Genomic DNA, 8790 nt, shown 5'->3' with positions numbered 1-8790 from the left:
CCCGCCCCAGTGACTCGGCAGCGCGGCCGACGGCTGCTGCGCAGGCGCAGGGCGGCAGCCGCGCCTCTCTAACGCCTGGTGCCCGCCCCTCTGGGAAGCACGTGCGCCTGACGTCATTTCCTGTTATTCTTTTCTCTCCCTCCTCCCTCTGGCGTGGCTTTGCTCACGGTCTGTTTTTGGGGCGTGCCTGCTTCCTCTCTGTCAGGTGAGTGAGTACTCGCTGTTCGCCGTCGTCCGGCCGCCTCCACTTCCTCGGGGGTCCCCCTTTACCCGCAGTCCCCCAGAACACGCAGTTCCGCTCGGGGTCTGAGCCGTGTGCGGAGTCTCCGGGGCGGCTGAGCCCCGTTGGGGCGCTCGCCCGGAGTCTCCTTGGTGGCGGCGGAGTCTGGACCCCCTGCGACATCTCCTGGCTCCGGCGCCAGCCTGGCCTCCTGGGGATCTTTCGGGGCCTGCGGAGAGCCGGAGGAGTTGGCCTGGGGCAGGGCCGCGGCTGTGAGGCCGGAACTGGGGGGGAAGTGCCGAGGCACCGCTTCTCCCTCTCCGCATCTCGGCTTTTCCGTCTGTGGCGCTTGGCTGTGTCAGCGCATCTCCTCTTTTCACGCTGATCTCCGGGAAGGCCGTGAGGCCCGTCGAAACGCACCCGCACTGCGTATTTGGCAAAAAGGCGTAGGCGGCTCGCCCACGGCGGCGATCGTCGGGGTCTTCCAGTCCTGATCCTGACGGCTGCTCACTCGGGAGGCAGGGAAGGAGCGATCTGGCGTGGCCGACGCCTTCATCGCGGGGCCTAGTTTTGCTGGTGCGGCCGCGCGTGTCCCTGCCTGCTGTCTACACATCGCGAAGCTTCTTGGGAAGAGATGCCTGCATTGTGGCGAGGGAGCGCAGCAGGTTAAGTTGCCGCCTGCAACGTCCTCATCCCGTAAGGGCACCCTTGTGAATCCCGGCTGCTCCGCTTCTGATCCAGCTCCCTGCTAACGCGCCTGGGAAAGCAGCGGATGGCCCAAGTGCTTGGACCCCTGCACCCACGTGGGAGACCTGGAAGAAGCTCCTGGCTCCTGGCTGGCCCAGCCCTGGCTGCTGTGGCCATTTGGGGAGTGAAACAACGGATAGAAGATTTCTCTGTCTCTCCCTCTCTCTCTGTAACTCTCAAATAAATAAATCTTTAAGAAAAAAAAGAAGGAAGAAGGCTGGCTTTTCTCAATAGAGTTGGTTCTAGCCCTGTCCTTTTTTATTCTTGAGTCCAAACCGGCCCCTCGCAACTCTCCTCGGTACCACAGGGGTATCACTCTACTGGACTAAATCCAACTGAACTACAGCCAGACCTTGGACGGCCTGGACCAGGTCTGGGAATAAAATCTGCAGTTCATGGAATAGGCCATCCAGCTTCCGGTGTGAAAGGGATAGCCATACTTTGAATTTTGATCTTTCGCTCAGCTATTGATAATGTGGCACAGGATACACTCCTGCGATGTGGGCAGTGTCGGTGAGCCTAGCTCCCAGGCAGCCCTGTGACCCCAGGGTCTACAGCTGGCACTACACAGTGCGCTGTGTTACTAAGCCACAATGGTCAGTAAGCTAAATGTATTACGTATGTTATGAGAGTTACTTATGGCCGGTGCCGCGGCTCAATAATCTAATCCTCCGCCTGCGGCGCCGGCACACCGGGTTCTAGTCCTGGTCAGGGTGCCGGATTCCGTCCCGGTTGCCCCTCTTCCAGGCCAGCTCTCTGCTGTGGCCTGGGAGTGCAGTGGAGGATGGTCCAAGTGCTTGGGCCATGCACCCCATGGGAGACTAGGATAAGTAAGTACCTGGCTCCTGCCATCGGATCAGAGCGGTGTGCCGGCCGCAGCGCGCAGCCATTGGAGGGTGAACCAACGGCAAAAGGAAGACCTTTCTCTGTCTCTCTCTCTCACTGTCCACTCTGTCAAAAAAAAAAAAAAAAAAAAAAAAAAGAGTTACTTATTTATTTGAAAAGCAGAGCAGGAGGAGAAGAGGGAGAGAGATTTCCATCCTCCCCAATGGCTGCAACAGCCAGGTCTGGGCCAGGCCCAAGCCAGGAGCCACGAACTCCATCTGGGTCTCCATGTGGGTGGCAGGGGCCCAGTCACTTGGGCCATCTTCTGCTGCCTTCCCACGTACATTAATATGGAGCTGAAACAGCAGAGCAGCCAGGACTCAAACGTGCATTCCCGTGCGGGTTGTCAGCCTTTCACACCCCAACTTAACCTGCTATGCCATGACACTGGACCCCAAAATGTGTTTTTGACTGTGCATATTTCCAACATAAGTTGGGTTTGTTGGGATGTAACTCCATTGTAAGTCAAAGAGCATCTGTGTAAGGTTGTTAAACCTAAAGCGCGTAGTGAGTCCTAGGTAAAGCATTTTCATTCTCTTTGTGTTCATACCGGAGGCTCAGCAGCTGACAGGTGAAAGGTTAAGCTGCTGCTTGGGATGCCCCACTCTGCTTCCCACCCAGCTCCCTGCTAGTGTGCACCCTAGGAAGTAGCAGATGATGGCTCAAGTACGTGGGTCCCTGCCAGGCATGTGAGAACCCAGATGGAGTTCCTACCTCCTGGCTTTGGCCTGGCCTAGCCCAGCTCAGGTTGTTGAAGGCATTTGAGGAGTGAACAAGCTGATGGGAGATTCTTATTCATATTCTCTCTCTCTCGTTCTCATTCTGCCTTTCAAATACATAAATATAAATAAATAACCCACTCATTGTAGCCTAACGATGCTAATAGTAAAGGCTGCCCTCCGCTGAGGAGCAGTTACAGACGTATTCTCTCATTTAATCATCCTGAGATTTTACACATTCTGCAAGGAGGATGACTGGGTCCCAGGAGATTAGAAAACCTGTTCTGTGTCGCACAGTGCTAGTAAGTCAGGAGCTAAACCGTCTGAAACCTTGCCATCCACAGCACTCTTGGAGAAGAGTAAGGAAGAGGGAGGCTTGATGGTGGTTTTTCCCAGAGGTTGCCAAGTGAATATTGTCAGGACCAAACACTTCAGGTGCCCTTGGAAATTGTAGCTTCTGGCATCCTTGAGAGCGAGGGATGTATCAAGGTCACTGTTGAATTCCCAGAGCATAACACTGTTCCTGGGAGTTAGCAGATGCTCAGTACAGCCCTGGAGAATGCAAGGTCACAGTCTTGACAGAATTTATCTTCCTCAGGACATGAATGCCCTCCTGGCAGAGGTAATCTGGAAAAGTAGTGTTTTCTTATGTTTTAAGCCTCAAATAATTTATTCCTTACCTTGATATACTTTTTTTAAAAAGATTTATTTAGTTATTTATAAATCAGAGTTACACAGAGACAGAAGGAGAGGCAGAGAGAGAGGTCTTCCATCCACTGGTTCACTCCCTAATTGGCTACAACAGCTGGAACTGCGCCGATCCAAAGCCAGGAGCCAGGAGCTTCTTCCAGGTCGCCTACGCAAGTGCAGGAGCCCAAGGATTTGGGCCGTCTTCTACTGCTTTCCCAGGCCATAGCAGAGCTGGATCAGAGGTGGAGCAGCCAGGACTCGAACCAGTGCTCATACGGGATTCTGGCACTTCAGGCAGCAGCTTTACCCACTATGCCACAGCGCTGGCCCTGATATACTTTTTTTTTTTTTTTTTTTGACAGGCAGAGTGGACAGTGAGAGAGAGAGACAGAGAGAAAGGTCTTCCTTTTTGCCATTGGTTCACCCTCCAATGGCCGCCGCGGCCAACGCACTGCGGCCGGCGTACCGCGCTGATCCGATGGCAGGAGCCAGGTACTTATCCTGGTCTCCCATGGGGTACAGGGCCCAAGCACTTGGGCCATCCTCTACTGCACTCCCTGGCCACATCAGAGAGCTGGCCTGGAAGAGGGGCAACCGGGACAGAATCTGGCACCCCGACCGGAACTAGAACCCGGTGTGCCAGCACTGCCGCGGCGCCGGCCCCTGATATACTTTTTAAAATTACTTTGTGGGGGTGGGGCTGGCGCTGTGGCATAGCAGGTAAAGCCTCCACCTGCAGTGCCGGCATCCCATATGGGCGCCAGTTCGAGTCCTGGCTGCTCCCCTTCTGATCTAACTCTCTGCTATGGCCTGGGAAAGCAGTAGAAGATGGCCCAAATCCTTGGGCCCCTGTACCTGCATGGGAGACCTGGAAGAAGCTGCTGGCTCCTGGCTTCATATCAGCACAGCTCCGGCCATTGCAGCCAATTGGGGAGTGAACCAGCAGATGGAAGATCTCTCTGTGTGTAACTCTTGACTTTCAAGTAAAAGAAATCTTTAAAAAAATAAAATAAAATAAAATTACTTTGAGATAGAAAGTAGTGATGATAATAGTAATCAATGTGTCTTCATTTGCAATTATTAACCTTCATGAACAACTTGTGAAATAGATACTTTTATTATGTCCATTTTACAGCTGAGGAAACTGAGGCTCAGAATAGTTAAACTTGCCCAAGACCACATAGCAGCAGAATGGGGATTCCAGTCAGGGCAGTGTAACTCTACACCCGCACTCCTGAACACGGAGTCACACAGCAGCACTTGGCTCCCAGCCCTACACCGCTGCATGTCTTACTAGACCGGGAGTACGCACTTCCACCTGGGGAATACAGCCGGGTTGGAGAAATCTGCCCAGGATCTGGAACCATGATCCAGCTACACTTGCCTGGATTCCTTGGACCCACAAGACACACTCCCCTCCTAAGTCTTTGTATGTGATGTTTCCTCTGCTGGATCACTGTTTACCCACAGTGCATCTCTGATTTAATCTCTGCTCATGATGGTTCCCCAGGGAACCGTCTCTGGCCACCCCGGGAACTGCTTGCACTCTGTATCCGCTTACCCTGGTTTAGTTTTCCTTACGGCATGTATTTTCCACCTGTCAATATGTCTTGGTTGTTGGGCCCTCTTACTAGAATCCAAATGACCTGAGGACAGTTTGCCTCTTTTCTTTATCATTACTTTTTTTTTGTTTGTTTCAATGGAATCTAAGATACTTATTGTCTCTTAATTTAGCCCTCTGAAAATCTGGATATGTCTTTTTTTTTTTTTACAGGCAGAGTGGACAGTGAGAGAGAGAGACAGAGAGACAGAGAGAAAGGTCTTCCTTTTGCCGATGGTTCACCCTCCGATGGCCGCCGCGGCCCACACACCACGCTGATCCGAAGGCAGGAGCCAGGTGTTTATCCTGGTCCCCCATGGGGTGCAGGGCCCAAGCACTTGGGCCATCCTCCACTGCACTCCCTGGCCACAGCAGAGAGCTGGCCTGGAAGAGGGGCAACCGGGACAGAATCCAGCGCCCCGACCGACCGGGACTAGAACCCGGTGTGCCAGCGCCGCTAGGCAGAGGATTAGCCTATTGAGCCGTGGCGCCGGCCTGGATATGTCTTGTAATCAGTAATGTGCCCTGGCATAATTGCTAGTTTTTTCTTTCTTAATTGTACATATAAAAAAAAAAGTTGAGTCTTTAAAACAATGATGTTTTAGAGTTGATGAAAATTACAGTATAGTGGCAGGCATTTGGCCTGGTGGTTAAGACTCCCACCTCCCCTGTTGAGTGCCTAGATTCAATGCGTGCTTCAACTCCCGACTCCTGACTCTGGCTTCCTGCTAATGCAGACCCTGAGGGGCAACAGGTAATGGCTCAGGGGGTTGGCTCCCTGTCACCCACATTGGGGCCCTAGCCATGAGTTCTAGACTTTTGGCATTGGCCTATCCCAGCCTCAAGCACTTGTGTTTGGAGAATGACCCAGCAGATGGGAGGTAGTATTCTCGCTGGCTTTCTCTTTCTCTCTCCTTCCCTTTCCCTCTCTGCCTTAATGAATACAAAAAGGAGAGTATAACTCTGTGGCCTCTCATGTATATAGTGAAGGCACTGCATGTTATGTGCTGGAAGCTTTAAAATTTACACATCAGTCCCTGGGGCTGGTTCTGTGTGTAGCAGGTTAAAGCCCCGCCCTGCAGTGCCAGCATCCCATATGGGCGCCAGTTCTAGTCCCGGCTGCTCTTCTTCTGATCCAGCTCTCTGCTATGGCCTGGGAAAGCAGTAGAGGATGGCCCAAGTCCTTGGGCCCCTGCACCTGCGTGGGAGACCTGAAGGAAGTTCCTGGCTCCTGGCTTTGGATGTCACAGCTCTGGTCGTTGCAGCCATCTGGGGAGTGAACCAGCGGATGGAAGACCTCTCTCTCTCTCTCTCTACCTCTCTCTATAACTCTATCTTTCAAATAAATAAAATAAATCTTTAAAAAAAATTCAGTCCCCACAATTGCCCTGTTAGGAAGTACATCCCATCCCCAGGGCAGCGTGTTTGTGGGCACTGAGTGTGTGTGAATCATTTTTAGAACCTGGGAGAGCAGAGAGAGCTGCGTGCAGTTGGCTCTGACCACACGGATCGGGTTGCCCCTCGTGTCCTCAGTTCCACTTGTTCTTTCCACAGACCGTGGAGTGCGCCTGCTGCTCGCCTGTGTTGGGCAGGAGTGCACGGGCCAGTGGAGGAGGAAGGGGAAGCCCTGGAGGCCCCCCATGGGAGGTGCAGGGCAGCCTCTCGGCACCTTCCAGGGGGAGGGGATGCTCTCAGAGTCAGGCATGGCCTGGGCACAGGGAAGGCAGGGGTGACTGGAGACCAGGCCAAGCCTACGGAAGGAGAGAATCGTGGGAAGGAGCTTGGATTTTGTCCTACGGGTCAGGAATGGTTTTAAGCAGAACGGTGCTGTGCTGGTGAGCATTTCGGTCACCCTGGCAGCCTCCTGGAGAGTCGGCAGGAGAGGAAGACACGAAATACGCTGAGGAAGGCTGAAACTGAAACCAGGCGGAAGGACAGCGAGGAGCCAGTGGGTTGAAAAGGGACCACGGGGCACTGGGCAGGGGCTCTGGTTAGAGGGGAGCCGGCACTTGGCCCCTTCACGAAGGAAGGAATTCCAGAACAGGTTTGGGGAGGAGCTTGTAGTGCAGATGAAAGCAAGGATCAGGTCATGAAGGGTCTTAACACCGTGGCAGGGGTTTATCCTGAGAACCATGGGAGCTCTGGAAGCGGGGAGAAGCGAGCAGACTGATTTTGAAGAGATGGCTCTGGTTTCAGCCTGGGCTGGCAGTGATGTAAAGAGTAAAGCGCATGGCCGGCGCCGCCGCTCACTAGGCTAATCCTCCACCTTGCGGCGCCAGCACACCAGGTTCTAGTCCCGGTCGGGGCGCCGGATTCTGTCCCGGTTGCCCCTCTTCCAGGCCAGCTCTCTGCTGTGGCCAGGGAGTGCAGTGGAGGACGGCCCAAGTCCTTGGGCCCTGCACCCCATGGGAGACCAGGAGAAGCACCTGGCTCCTGGCTTTGGATCAGCGCGGTGCGCTGGCCGCGGCAGCCATTGGAGGGTGAACCAACGGCAAAAGGAAGACCTTTCTCTCTGTCTCTCTCACTGTCCACTGTGCCTGTCAAAAAAAAAAAAAAAAAAAAAGTAAAGCACAGGTGGCTGTAAGTGCGGAGAACAGGGTCACAGACTGAAGAGTGGGTGAGAGACTGATAGGCGTGGGGTGGGGTGGAGGTGGGTTAGTGAGAGGAAGTTGACCAGGACATTTTGCTTTCCAGTGGATACCATTGCCTGTTTCTAATTAAGCTGTTGCATCTACTAGACAAGGTGTGGAGACAGAACCTCATTTAATTGAGGGTGAGAATAATGGCCGATGATTTTATGGTTCTTACTATATGCCAGAAAACTCATTTTCATGTTCGCAACAATCCTAGGAGAGCACCATTACCATCTTCATTTTCCACGTGAGGAGGCTGAAGCAGAGCTGAGTCACTGCGCGAGGTCACGCGGCTGCTGAGGGGCAGGACTCGAGTTTGACCCCAGGCAGTCTGTTCTCCCTGCCTGCCTGTGCGGAGATGCCCGCCCGTCAGGCATCAGCTCAGTTTGAACATACCGAACTTGAGTGCTCTGTGGGGTGGGAAAATACTCCCCCTGCTCATAGGCTCCACAACTGTGGAATCAATGAACCACAGATCGAAAATATTTGGGGGGAAAAATTGCCTCTGTCCTGAAGATGTGCAGACTGTTTCTCTTGGCAATTCCCTAAACAATGTAGTGTAACAACTACCGTCTTGGCGTTGACGTCATAGTAGGTATCAGAGGTAATCTGGAGATAACGGGAAGGTACAGGAAGATACACAAAGTTTCAGTGCAGGTAGTAGGTCATTTCCTGGCTAAGGAACTTCAGCATTCTCAGACCTGGTGTCCTTGAGGAAGGGTTAGGGGCTGGAACCAATCCCTAGCAGATCCAAATCCGAATCTGAAGCTCAACTAGGAGATTGGGACTGGAAATAGCTTGTGGGGTCTCTGAAGCCACAGGAGAGAGTGAGGACCCCCAGGAAGGCATGGGAAATAACCAGAGGGAAGAGGCCAGGGGAAGCGTAGGTGGGAAACACCGACATTTATGGGGAGGATGTCCTCCCTCCTACAGATGGCCGAACGGGCATCTGGTTCTAGACGGTCGGTCAACAGTTACTGAGCCCGTCTGCCTGAATGTGACCAGCTCTGGGTCCCTGACGAAGTAGAACTCCTGGACCCACAACCAAAGGACCTACCCCTACGGTGGTCAGGCAGGTCTTCTACCATGGGACACCACTGGCACAGGTGGTTCTGCCCCTCCCGCACCTGGAGAGCCTGTCGCTCCCCTCTCTACCACCTGTCACCTTTGCCAGCTCAGCGCCTCCCCCATCTCTAATCCTGTAGTAACTCTAACTTGGAACTCCAGGTGCCTCATCACGTGGCTGTTCTAGGCTTTGCCTGTGCGTTTCTTGCATCTTCAGCTAGATCCTGTTTC

General features: G+C 53.4%; 1 protein-coding gene across 3 annotated transcripts in view; it reads left to right on the top strand.

Annotated features, from left to right (window-relative positions):
- The first annotated feature begins 47 nt into the window (after positions 1 to 47).
- The window catches only part of GDAP1L1 (ganglioside induced differentiation associated protein 1 like 1), a 52690-nt gene continuing 43947 nt past the window's right edge, over positions 48 to 8790 (top strand). Inside the window, exon 1 of one of the 3 annotated variants that reach the window (XM_070051820.1) lies at positions 48 to 205. The gene's annotated coding sequence lies outside the window, so the exon portion shown is untranslated. The remainder of the gene's footprint in view (positions 206 to 8790) is intronic. The other 2 variants (XR_011379875.1, XM_070051819.1) reach the window with 2 other exon arrangements.

Source organism: Oryctolagus cuniculus, chromosome 11, assembly GCF_964237555.1.
Source record: "Oryctolagus cuniculus chromosome 11, mOryCun1.1, whole genome shotgun sequence".
NCBI classification, from domain to species: Eukaryota; Metazoa; Chordata; class Mammalia; order Lagomorpha; family Leporidae; genus Oryctolagus; species Oryctolagus cuniculus.
Note: the sequence above shows the minus strand (reverse complement) of the source record. Positions and strands in the feature narration are given on the sequence as shown.